We start from the raw sequence: 14,179 nt of genomic DNA on the forward strand, positions 1-14,179 counted from the left end.
GTGCCCGAGACAGGATTCGAACCTGCGACCGTAGCGGTCGCGCGGTTCCAGACTGAAGCGCCTAGAACCGCTCGGCCACACAGGCGGGCTCTCTGAATCTACAAATGCTATAAACGTAGGCTGACTTCTATGAGAAGTCGTATGCCAGTATTGCCTCGCGTGTTCCTACATTTCTGCGTAATCCAAGTTGATCTTCCCTGAGGTCGGCTTCCAGCAGTTTTTCCATTCTTCTGTAAAGAATTCGTCTTAGGATGTGGCAACTGTTACTTATTACACTGATAGTTTGGTAATTTTCACACCTGCCAGCACCTGCTTTCTTTGGAATTGGGGTTATTATATTCTTCATGTAGTCCTAGGGTATTCCGCCTGTCTCATACATTTTGCTCACTAGATGGAAGAGTTTCGTCATGGCTGGCTCTCCCAAGGCTATCAGTAGCTCTAACGGAATGTTCACTGCTCCAGAGGCCTTGTTTCCACTTACGCCTTGCAGTGCTTTGTCAAATTCTTCATTCAGCATCATATCTCTTTTCTCTACGTCTCTTTAGTCTGCATCCTCTTCCATTTCCATAATGCTGCCCTCAAGTACATCGCTCTTGTGTAGACCCTCTATATACTCCTTCCACTTTTCGGCTATCACTTCTTTGCTTAGGACTGGTTTTCCATTTAAGTTCTTGATATTAATAAAGGTGGTTCTCTTTTTCCAAAGGTCTCTTTAACTATCTTACTCCTAGTGACATATGGTTCTACATCATTACATTTGTCCTCTAGCCATTCCTGCTTAGCCATTTTGCACTTCCTGTCGATCTTATTGTTTAGACCTTTATGTTCCCTTTAGCATGCTTCATTTATTGCATTTTTATATTTTCTCCTTTCATCGATTAAATTCAATATCTCTTGTGTTTCCCAAGGATTTCTACTGACGGTCGTCTTTTTACCTAGATGATGCTCTGCTGCTTTCACTGTTTCATGTCTCAACGCTACCCATTCTTCTTCTCCTGTATTCCTTTCCTCTGTTCTTTTCAATCGTTCCCTAACACCCTCTCTGAGAGTGTCTACAACCTTTTGTTCTTTCAATTTATCCAGTTCCCATCTCCTTAAATTCCTACCTTTTTGCAATTTCTTCGGCTTTAATCTTCAGTTCATAATCAATACATTGTGGCCAGAGTCCACATCTGCCGCTGGAAATGTCTTAAAATTTAAAACGTGGTTCTGAAATCTCTGTCTTACCATTATATAATCTATATGAAACCTTCTAGTGTCTCCAGGCCTCTTCCACGTATACAACCTTCTTTCATGATTCATACACCAAGTGTTAGCTATGATTAAATTATGCACTGTGCAAAGTTCTACCAATCGGCTTCCCCTTCATTTCCTTACCCTAGTCCATATTCACCTGCTACTTTTCCTTCTCTTCCTTTAACTACTATCAAATTTCATACCCCATGAATATTACATTTTCGTCTCCCATAACTATCTGAATAGTTTCTTTTATCTCATCAGACATTTCCTCAAACTCCTCCTCATCTACGGAGTTAGTTCGCATATACACCTGTACTACTGTGATGGGTGTGGCCTTCGTGTCTGTCTTGGCTACAATAATGCGTTCACTATGCTGTTCGTAGCAGCTAATCAGCGTTCCTACTTTTTAATTCATTATTAAACCTAATCCTGCGTTACTCCTATTTGATTTTTTATTTATAACCCTGTATTCACCTGACCAGAAGTCTTGTCGTCCTGCCACCGAACTTCACTAGTCACTAGTTCCCACTATATCTAACTTTAACTTATCCATTTCCCTTTTTAAATTTTCTAATCTACCAGCCCGATTAAGGGATCTCTCATTCCACGCTCCGATCCATAGAACGCCAGGTTTGTGTCTCCTGATAACGACATGCTGCTGATTGTCCCCCCCCCCCTCGGGATCCGAATGGGGGCACTATTTTACCTCTGGAGTATTTTACCGAAGAGGATGCCACCACAATTTAACCATACTGTAGAGCTGCATTCCCTCGGGAAAAATTACGGCTGTAGTTTCCCCTTGCTTTCACCCTTCCGCAGTGCCAGTACAGCAAGACCGATTTGGTTAGTGTTACAAGGCCAGACCAGTCAATCATCCAGACTGTTGCCCCTGCGACTACCGAAAAGACTGCTGCCTCTCTTCAGGAACCTCACGTTTGTCTGGTCTCCCAACGTTGTCGTTGCTCATTTGAGCAGTATTCTAGAACTGGTCGCACAAATGATTTTTCTCGTTGGAGCAGTATTCTAGAACTGGTCGCACAAGTGATTTTTCTCGTTGGAGCAGTATTCTAGAACTGGTCGCACAAGTGATTTTTCAGCTATCTCCTTCGTAGCCTGACTGCACGTCCCCAGTATTCTACCAATAAACCGAACCTACTACCTGCTTTACCCACGAGTGAGCCTATGTGATCAATTCCATTTCATATATCTAGAAAGCTTTATACCTAGGTATTTATGTGAGTTGACCGTATCCAGCAGTGACTCATTGATATTATAGTCGTAGGATACTATGTTTTTTGTTTTCTTGTTTTGTGAAGTGCACAGTTTTACATTTCTGAACTTTTAAAGCATGTTGCCAATCTTTGCACCACTTTGAAATCTTATCAAGATCTGACGGAATGTTTCTGCAGCTTGTTTCAGACAGTGTTCATTACACATAACTGCATCATCTACAAAAAGATACAAAATGAACAGCAAAGGTCCTAACCCACTCCCGAAGTTACTTCTACATCTGGCAATGACTCTTCATCCAAAATAACATTCTGTGCCCTCCCTACCGAAAGGTCCTCAATGCAGTGTCAAATTTCATTTGACATCCCATACGATATAACTTTTGACAGTGAGCGTAGATATGATTCTAAGACAAATGCTGTTCGGAAATCAAGACATACTGCATCTACCTGATTGCCTTGATCCATAGCTTTCAGTATGTCATTTGAGAAAAGAGTAAGTTGGGTTTAACATGATCGGTGTTTTCGGAATCAATGCTGGTTGGCACTGAGGACGTCATTCTGTTCAAGATACCTCATTATGTTTGAGCTCGTAATATGTTTTAAGATTCTACAACAAATCGATGTCAAAGATACTGGACGGTAATTTTGTGGATCGCTTTTATACTTACCGTTCTTGCAGACAGGGTGTGATCTGATCTTTTTTCCAAGAACTGAGCACGGTTTTTTGTTCAAGGGATCTACAATAGATTACAGTCAGAAGAGGAGTTAACTCAGCCGCAAATTCTTTATGGAATTTGCTAGAGATTCCATCGGGCCCTGGAGCTTTGCTAAGATTGAACTGTTTCTGTTCCTCAACACCACTAAAACTAATAACTATTCCATTCATCTCTTCATTGGTTCGACGATTAAATTGGGGTAATTCTGCTAAATCTTTTTTTTTTTTTTTTTTTTTTTTTTTGTAAAGGAACATTTGAAAATGGAGTTAAGCATTTTAACTTTTGTTTTGATGCCCTCAATTTCAGTTCCTGTCTCATTCGCAAGTGACTGGACATTAACATAGGTGCCATTAACAGCGTTTGCGTATGACTAGAATTTTTTTAGGTTCTGTGAAAGATCATTTGACAATATCTTGATGTTGTAATCACTGAAGGCATCAGGCATTGCTCTCTTGACAGCCAAACGCGTTTCGTCCAGCATCTCTCTATCTACAGCTCTAAGCTCTGTTTTAAACCTTTTAATAGAGTAGTCTGTTTCTTCAGAAGTTTCTTTACAGTGACTGTATACCATTGAGTTCCCTCATATTATGGCTTGCCCTACTGGGTACATATCTGTCCAGTGCGTGGTCAACTAACCTTTTAAACTTGAGGCACAGTTCCTCTACACGTTCCTGCCCTGTACTGAAAGTTTCTATTTCCTCACTGAGATATAACATTACTGATATTTTACCTACTTTACTGAACACAAATATATCTTCTGCTTGGTTAGTTGTCCTCTGTACTTTGGTATTCATTGTTGCCATAATCGCGTCATGGTCACTGATTCCAGTTTCCATGTGGACATCCTCAAAGAGGTCAGGTATGTTTGTTGCCATTAGATCCAATACATTTCCAACATGAGTAGGATTCCTAACTATCTCTTCTAGTTAGTTTTAACAGAAGGCATTTAGTACTGTTTTACAGGATCTCTTATCACGTGCACCACTAACAAAACTGTAATTTTCCCAGTTAATTGTTGGATGATCAAAGCCTCCACCAATAATTACAGTATGACTGTGGGACTTACGTTCAAGTGAACTGAGGTATTCTCTAAAGTTTTTGGTTACATGAGGAGATGAGTCAGGTGGGCGATATTAGGATCAAATATTCATTTTATGCCCATCCCTGATACTGAGTCCTGGCCGAAGAATCCCACATGCAGCTTCAATTTCTATCGTGGTGCATTTGTGTTTCTTGTCTACTGCGACAAATACACTACCTGCTTTTCCCATTTGTCTATCCTTTCGGTATACACTTAAATTATCCCCAAAAATTTCACTGCTGTCAATTTCAGATTGCAGTCAAGTTTCTGTACCTAGTTTTACATGAGTTTCACTGCATTTCATGATCACTTCAAACTCTGGCACATTGTTCCGAGTGCTTAGGCAGTTTACCATTACGATTTTAACACTCTCACCTGTGGCAGGCATTTCCTTCGATCTTACACTAGTACTTCTGGTTTCCTACAGCTATCGTTATCTGGAATGGAGGGACAGTCGCCTAATCCAAAAAACCCTTGTGTGCACCCCACACACAGTCAGCTATATGAGTAGCAGCCACCGGTGCCAACCTTGTGTGAATGCTTTGAAAACTTTATCATTTGCATATCACAGCATCTTCTTCCTGTCGGTTAAATTTCGCGTCTGTAGCACATCTTCGTGGTGTAGCAGCTTTAATGGCCAGTAGTGTAGGCACGCGACTCTTGGGAGCTCTTATAACACACCGATTCACAGCAGCTGCCAATCGCTTGACAGTCGTCACGGCGATTTCCAGCTGCTTCCATAAGTCAATCCATTCATCGCGTGTTCGAGAACAGCATTCACTGTGGGTCTGCTGTCAGTAAATAAAGATCCATATTAGCCAGACATCTGAAGCCACACCACGTACCTGGCAAACGATCATTTCTCACAAGGGCACAATCTGCATATACATAGGTACTCCGCAAGCCACCGTACAGTGGGTGTGGCAGAGAGTACCTGTACCACTACTAGTTATTTCATTTCCTGGTCCATTCGCAAATAGAACGAGGGAAAAACGTCTGTCTATATGCCTCTGTATGAGTCCTAATAACTTCTGTCTTATCTTCGTGGTCCTTAAGAGCAATGTATATTGGCAGCAGTAGAATCGTTCGGCAGTCAGCTTCAAAAGACAGTGCTCTAAATTTTTTCGATAGCGTTTCTCGAAAAGAATGTCGACTTCCCCTCATTGATTCCCGTATGAGTTTCCAAAGCATCCCCGCGTCACGTGTCGATCGAACCTACTGGTAACAAATCTAGCAGCCCACTTCTGAATTGCTTCAATGTCTTCCTTCAGTCTGACCTGGTACGGATCCCAAACACTAGAGTAGCACTAAGGAACAGGCCGCACCAACGTGCTAGTTGCGGCCTCCTTTATAGGTGAACCACTCTTCTAAAATTCTCTCGATAAACCGAAGTCGACCATTCACCTTCCCTACCAGAGTCCTCACATGCTCATTGCATTTCATATCGCTTTGCAACATTACGGCCAGATATTACACTAGTAATACTCAACCCGAACATTACGCGTTTGTTTTTCCTACGCATCCACATTAACTTACATATTTCCACGTTTAGAGCTAGCTGTCATTCGCCACACCAAATAGAAATTTTGTCAAGTTGTCTTGTATCTTCCCACAATCACTCAACTCTGACACTTTACCATACATGACAGCATCATCAGCGAACAACCGGAGATTTCTAGCCACTCCGTCCGCTAAATCATTTATGTATATAGAGAACAACAGCAGTCCCATCACACTTCTACAGGGTACTCCTGACGATACCCTGGTCTCTGACGAAAACTCGCCGTCGAGGACAACATACTGGGTTCCATTACTTAATAAGTCTTCGAGCCACTCACGTATTTGTGAACTGAGTCCATATACTCGTACCTTCGTTAACAGCCTGCAATGGGGCACTGTGTGAAACGCCTTCCGGAAATCTAGAAATATGGAATCTGCTTTTTGAGCTTCATCCATAGCTCGCAGTGTATCATTTGAGAAAAGGACAAGCTGAGTTTCGCACGAACGATGCTTTCTAAAACCATGCTGAGTCGTGGACATAAGATTCTCAGTCTCAAAGAAGTTGATTATATTCGAACTGAGAACAAGGATTCTCTAGGAAACGAAGTTAAGTATATTGGTCTGTAATTTTACGGGCCCGTTCTTCTACCCTTCTTATACACTGGAGTCACCTGCGCTTTTATCCAGTACCTTGCGACTTTGTGCTGGACAAGAGATACACGATAAATGCAGGCTGGATAAGGGATTAATGCCGTACTCTTTATAAAGTCGAACTGGGATTCCATCCGGTCCGCAGCTCGTGGTCGTGCAGTAGCGTTCTCGCTTCCCGCGCCCGGGTTCGATTCCCGGCGGGGTCAGGGATTTTCTCTGCCTCGTGATGACTGGGTGTTGTGTGCTGTCCTTAGGTTAGTTAGGTTTAAGTAGTTCTAAGTTCTAGGGGACTGATGACCATAGATGTTAAGTCCCAGAGTGCTCAGAGCCATTTGAACCAATTCCATCCGGACCTTGTAATTTATTTTCTTTTAAATCTTCCAGTTGTTTCTCTACGCCAGGGATGCTTATTACTACGCCGTACAAACGGCAGTCTGTCCGATGTTCAAATGACGATATGTCTGTACATTTCTCCTGTGTGAAAGATTTCTTGAAAGTGAGATTTAAAACTTCGGCTTTCGTTTTACTATCTTCAACTGTAACAACAGACTGGTCAAACAAGGAACTGAATGGACGTCTTAAACCCGCTTAGCGATTTTACATAGGACCAGAATTCTCTCTGGTTCTCTGTCAGATCTTTTGCTAAGGTGTGACTGTGGCAGCTGTTGTATGCTTGGTACAACGGGCCAAACAGCACAGAAACTGAGCAATAGCTGACATGTAGCTTGTAATGTCGTCCCAAGAGTCGTCATTTTGCGTCTTCAAATAATGCAATACGTCGAGTGCTGCGATGGCTATAGAGGCCAAACGCCTGTGTGAAGTGTAAGTCTGGGCGGAAGTGGTTGTATCATGTTTCGAGGTGTTTCTCGTATCATGATCTGGGCGCATTGACTCAGGTTAACGTGAGCATCTGCCACGATGTTTATTTCAACATATTCGATGACCAAGTGTTGCCCTCCATTTTAGATCTTGTATGCTGTGGACACCCAATTTTTTAGATGTGAGGACTGAAGGCATCCGATCATGGTTTGAGAACGCTCAAGATCCTTACTACACCTCTTCTGATCCACTGAATCATCAGATCCAAATCCTATAGAAACGTCTGGAATACTTGGAACAGCTGGTGAAACGTCTAAATAAACACCCTCGGAATTTGGTAGATGTTGAAATGCTCATCCTTTAAAATAAAACAACAAATGTGATTGATAGGTAATCATTGTACTTGATTCCTCCGAAAATTAATGTTCGGAATCGGGACACATCACAGTGACAGCAGCAGGAGCAGAACAAGGAAAGATAAGGTACAATGAAATCACTTTTGGTTAAGTTCTCCAACTGTTGGCCTAAAAGAAGATCTTCCACTACCTGATTTCGTGGTGGCCAGGTCAGAGTAGTTGCTGGGAAGCAGATAAGCTTCACAATGGCGGATCGTGTTAATTTTTAAGTACAATGCGACGAAGTGTTTCGCGTTACGCAAAAAACATTGATCGGACTCCGTGACAAGAAATTTATACTGCAACGTCCGACTTATAGAATGCAACGCTGTGTATAATTGCGGCGCCAATGGCACGCAAATCGATAAATCGCCAAACCAATCGCTTCTCACCGTAATGAGAAACTGAAACGGAGATAATTTCTGGACATGTCATTATAACAAGGCCTCTATTCGACTATTAAAAAAGAAAATACAAAGGCATTAATATATTACCATTGTTTATAGTGAAACTATAAGTAACAAGAAAGTGTGTCCTTACACACTGAAGAACCAAAGAAACTGGTACACCTGCCTATGATCGTGTAGGGTCCCCGCGAGCACGCATAAGTGCCGTAACACGACGTGGCAGAGACTCGACCAATGTCTGCAGTATTGCTGGAGGGAATTGACACCATGAATCCTGCAGGGCTGTGTATAAATGCGTAAGAGTTCGAGGGGGTGGAAATCTCTTCTGAACAGCACATTGCAAGGCATCCCAGATATGCTCAATAATGTTCATTTCAAGGGAGTTTGGTGGCCAGCGGAAGTGTTTAAAGTCAGAAGAGTGTTCCTGGAGCCAATTCTGGGCGTGCGTGGCGTCGCATCTTCCTGCTGGATTTGCCCTATTCCGTCGGAATGCACAATGGACATGAATGGATGCAGGTGATCAGACAGGATACTTACGTACGTGTCACCTGTCAGACTCGTATCTAGACGTATCAGGGGTCCCATATCACTCCAATTGCACATGCTCCACACCGTTACAGAGCTTCCAGCAGCCTGCGCAGTCCCCAGCTGACACTCAGGACCAATGGATTCATGAGGTTGTCTCCATACCCGTAGAGTCCATCCGATCGATGCAATTTGGAACGAGACTCGTCCGACAAGGCAACATGTGTCCAGTCATCAACAGTCGAATGTCGGTGTTGACGGGCCAGGCGAGGCGTAAAGCTTTGTGTCGCGCAGTCATCAAGGGTACACAAGTGGGACTTTGCTCCGAAAGCCCATATCGATGATATTTCGTTGAATGATTAGCGTGCTGACAGTTCTTGATGGCCCAACACTAAAATCTGCAGCAATTTGCGGAAGGGTTGCACTTCGTTGAGCGATTCTCTTCAGTCGTTGTTGGTCCCGTTCTTGCTGGATCTCTTTCCGGTTGCAGCAATGTCGGAGATTTGATGTTTTACCAGATTCCTAATATTCACGATACACTCGGAAATGGTCGTACCGAAAAATTCCCGCGCCATCGCTACCTCGGAGATGCTGTGTCCCATCGTACGTGCGCCGCCTGAGCATCACGTTCAAACTCACTTAAATCTTGATAACCTGCTATTGTAGTAGCAGTAACCGATCTAACGACTGCGCCTGACACTTGTTGTCTTATATTGGCGTTGCCGACCACAGCGCCGTATTCTACCTGACTACATATCTCTGTATTTGAATACGCATGTCTTTGCTAGTTTCTTTGGCGCTTCAGTGTATTATTACAGACAAAAGCTGAAAATGATATTTAGGAGGCAATATCTGCCGCAATTATCTTTTAAGTTGAAGATCGAAAATCATACTAACCATGTCTGTAGAGTGAAACAGGCACAATATACAATTATATATTTGAGTGAATCAAGCACAATGTACAAATATACACTGAAGCACCAAAGAAACTAGTGTAGGCATGCGTTCGAACCATTCAATGAAACATCATCGATATGGGCTTTTGGAGCCGGCCGCGGTGGCCGAGCGGTTCTAGGCGCTTCAGTGCGGAACCGCGTGACTGCTTACGGTCGCAGATTCGAATTCTGCCTCGGGCATGGATTTGTGTGATGTCCTTAGGTTAGTTAGGTTTAAGTAGTTCTAAGTTCTAGGGGACTGATGACATCAGATGTTAAGTTCCATAGTGCTCAGAGCCATTTGAACCATTTTGGCTTTTGGATCCAAAGTCGTGTACCCTTGATGACTGCGCGACACACAGCTTTACGCCTCGTCTGGTCTCGTCAAAACCGACATTAGACTGTAGATGAATGGTAACATGTTGCTTGGTCGGACGAGTCTCGTTTCAAACTGTATCGAGCGGATGGATGTGTACAGGTACGGAGACAACCTCGTGAATCCATGGCCCCTGCATGTCAGTAGGGGATTCTTCAAGCTGGTGGAGGCGCTGTATTGGTGTGGGAATTGCTATTGAGTGGCTCCAGGAACACTCTTCTGAGTTTAAACACTTCCTCTGGCCACCGATCTCCCCAGACATGAACATTATTCAACATATCTGGAATACCTTGAAACATGCTGTTCAGAAGAGACCTCCACCCCTTCGTACTCTTACGATTTATGGATAGCGCTGCAGGATTCATGGTGTCAATTCCCTCCATCACTACTTCAGACAGTAGTGGAGTCCAAGCCACGTTGTGTTGCGACACTTCTGCGTGCTCGCGAGGCCCCTACACGATATTAGGCAAGTGTACAAGTTTCTTTGGCCCTACAGTGTATCCTTGAAGTATAACAACATATTAATTTATGACAATGTACAAGGTCCAATAATCGACGAGTGGAATCATCTGGATCAGCATACATGAAGGAGTTTGTAAACTCTGTCTCTCTCTCTATTTATCTATCTATCTAATTGTCTCTCACTCTGTATGCTACAGGTTGTAATACACGGTAGATGGATGGTGTGTCCTGGCCTGACTACATTTTTTTCCGCTGTTCAGAGACAGTCACGAATGATAAACTAAGTACTTTGATGGAAACCTAAGGTCGGAATGAATATTCAGTTTTTTTTACTGGCATAAACAATTTACACCTTTAAGCAACAACTAAACCTCACAGAAAGTACTGATAGTGACGGCTACCATTCTCACTGGATGCGTTACAATGGCGCATAAAATTTTGAGGCACAGTATCACTCATACCCGTTGTCCGTTGTGTAATGTAACAGGCAGCTAGGACCGTGTTAACCAGTTCGTCTGCACTTCTGCATTATTCATCGGTGGTTCACATGCCGTCTTCATGCGGTGCTAGAGGGGGAAACTCCAGCGAGGACACATTTCCGGTGGTTGAAGTACTTATTTTCTTCGGTATAACGCCAACTTCGATGCAGAAGCGTAAGCAGTTCATAAATTCGTGCCTCACACGCAATTCATTCAAAAATATTTCTACCTATTGGTTCCTTATTTCAAAAAACTCACGTTAGTGTCCTTTATCGTTTGTATATTTTTGACACTGTCTGTATTTGTGAAATAGATAAATTTTTTAGAAACTACGTGGTTTAGTATAAGAATATAACACGTGCTACACATATTTACACAGATTAAAACTGAAGAAACTGCAAAAACGTGGGAATTTAAGGAGATGGGACCTGGATAAACTGAAAGAACCAGAGGTTGTACAGAGTTTCAGGGCGAGCATAAGGGAACAATTGACAGGAATGGGGGAAATAAATACAGTAGAAGAAGAATGGGTAGCTTTGAGGAATGAAATAGTGAAGGCAGCAGAGGAACAATTAGGTAAAAAGACGAGGGCTAGTAGAAATCCTTGGGTAACAGAAGAGATACTGAATTTAATTGATGAAAGGAGAAAATACAAAAATGCAGCAAGTGAAGCAGGCAAAAAGGATTGAGATCGACAGGAAGTGCAGAATGGCTAAGCAGGGATGGCTAGAGAACAAATGTAAGGATGTAGAGGCTCATCTCATGAGGGGTAAGATAGATACTGCCTACAGGAAAATTAAAGAGACATTTGGAGAAAAGAAAACCACTTGCATGAATATCAAAAGCTCAGATGGAAACCCAGTTCTAAGCAAAGAAGGGAAAGCAGAAAGGTGGAAGGAGTATATAGAGGGTCTATACAGGGGCGATGTTCTTGAGGACAATATTATGGAAATGGAAGTGGAGGTAGATGAAGATGAAATTGGAGATATGATACTGCGTGAAGAGTTTGACAGAGCATTGAAAAACCTAAGTCGAAACAAGGCCCCGGGAGTAGACAACATTCCATTAGAACTGCTGACAGCCTTGGGAGAGCCAGTCCTGACAAAACTCTACCATCTGGTGAGCAAGATGTATGAGACAGGCGAAACTCCCTCAGACTTCAAGAAGAATATAATAATTACAATCCCAAAGTAAGCAGGTGTAGACAGATGCGAAAATTATCGAACTATCAGTTTAATAAGTCACAGCTGCAAAATACTAACACGAATTCTTTACAGACGAATGGAAAAACTGGTAGAAGCCGACCTCGGGGAAGATCAGTTTGGATTCCGTAGAAATGTTGGAACAGGTGAGGCAATACTGACCCTACGACTTATTTTATAAGAAAGATTAAGGAAAGGCAAACCTACGTTTCTAGCATTTGTAGACTTAGAGAAAGCTTTTGACAATGTTGACTGGAATATTCTCTTTCAAATTCTGAAATACAGGGAGCGAAAAACTATTTACAATTTGTACAGAAACCAGATGGCAGTTATAAGGGTCGAGGGGTATGAAAGGGAAGCAGTGGTTGGGAATGGAGTGAGACAGGTTTGTAGTCTCTCCCCGATGCTATTCAATCTGTTTATTGAGCAAACAGTAAAGGAATCGAAAGAAAAATTCGGAGTAGGTATTAAAATCCATGGAGAAGAAATAAAAACTTTGAGATTCGCCGATGACATTGTAATTCTGTCAGAGGCAGCAAAGGACTTGGAAGAGCAGTTGAACGGAATGGACAGTGTCTTGAAAGGAGGGTATAAGATGAACATTAACAAAAGCAAAACGAGGATAATGGAATGTAGTCGAATTAAGTCGGGTGATGCTGCGGGAATTAGATTGGTAAATGAGACACTTAAAGTAGGAAAGAAGTTTTGCTATTTGGGCAGCAAAATAACTGATGATGGTCGAAGTAGAGAGGATATAAAATGTAGACTGGCAATGGTAAGGAAAGCGTTTCTGAAGAAGAGAAATTTGTTAACATCGAGTATTAATTTAATTGTCAGGAAGTCGTTTATGAAAGTATTTGTATGGAGTGTAGCCATGTATGGAAGTGAAATGTGGACGATAAATAGTTTAGACAATAAGAGAATAGAAGCTTTCGAAATGTGGTGCTAGAGAAGAATGCTGAAGATTAGATGAGTAGATCACATAACTAATGAGGACGTATTGAATAGTATTGTGGAGAAGAGGAGTTTGTGGCACAAGTTGACTAGAAGAAGGGATCGACTGGTAGCACATGTTCTGACGCATCAAGTGATCACCAATTTAATACTGGAGGGCAGCGTGGAGGGTAACAATCGTAGAGGAAGACCAAGAGATGAATACACTAAGCAGATTCAGAAGGATGTAGGCTGCAGTAGGTACTGGGAGATGAAGAAGCTTCACAACAGGATAGAGTAGCATGGAGAGCTGCATCAAACCAGTCTCAGGACTGACAACAACACACATATTTGTTATGTAAACTAAAATAAAATTTTCCTTGACATAAACTTCCTAGTAATAATCTATCACCAACAAATTCTGAACTCTCCAATCGCAAGTGCTCGACGTCAGCTCCATTTCGTTATTTTCTTGAGGCAATAAAGCACCTTTGCTCTTAATGGTAGTAAGCACACTAATATTAACGGCACATGTTGCTTAACTCTGATTAGCCTATTTATTACAGGCAGCACATGATTTGGAATTCTAACTACTGCACTTGTGTTTTTTGTATACTACGCTTATACTGGCATACATATTAATTTTCATTTAAATAGCAGTGAAACATTATTATACCTTTCGGCACTTCCACTACCACCATCCGATATTTGTTGCGACTGAACAAAATTATCGAATAACAGGTATTGTAATATTGATGCATTAAGTTGTTCTGAGAGCGGTGCTGATATTCAAGACAATAAAAGCGGGTTAAAAGCTGTGAGCTATCTGGGGAAGTTAACCTTGCATTACTGAGCAACTGTTTCACCAGGTATCCAGTCTAGCTTATCAAATTCCCAACCAGACTAACATTAATTATAATCTTTTAGTACTCATCTTACGATAACCGGTGATATATATATATATATATATATATATATATATATATATATATATATATATATAAAGACAATTTAAATAAAAAGAAATAAATCAGTTTATATTTGGACATTTATTTTAACCTTGATCATTGCTCTGTTAAAATTTCAGCATATTAAACTTGATTCATAACTAAACTGGTGCCTTATTTAGGATTGTGAAAATGTGAGTTTGTAATCTTAGGGAACACATCAAATATGGAGCCAAGATTGGGAGACTGCATACAACACTGCACTCATAAAATAACGCAC

This window comes from Schistocerca serialis, chromosome 5 (genome assembly GCF_023864345.2).
Source record: "Schistocerca serialis cubense isolate TAMUIC-IGC-003099 chromosome 5, iqSchSeri2.2, whole genome shotgun sequence".
In the NCBI taxonomy this organism is placed as follows: domain Eukaryota; kingdom Metazoa; phylum Arthropoda; class Insecta; order Orthoptera; family Acrididae; genus Schistocerca; species Schistocerca serialis.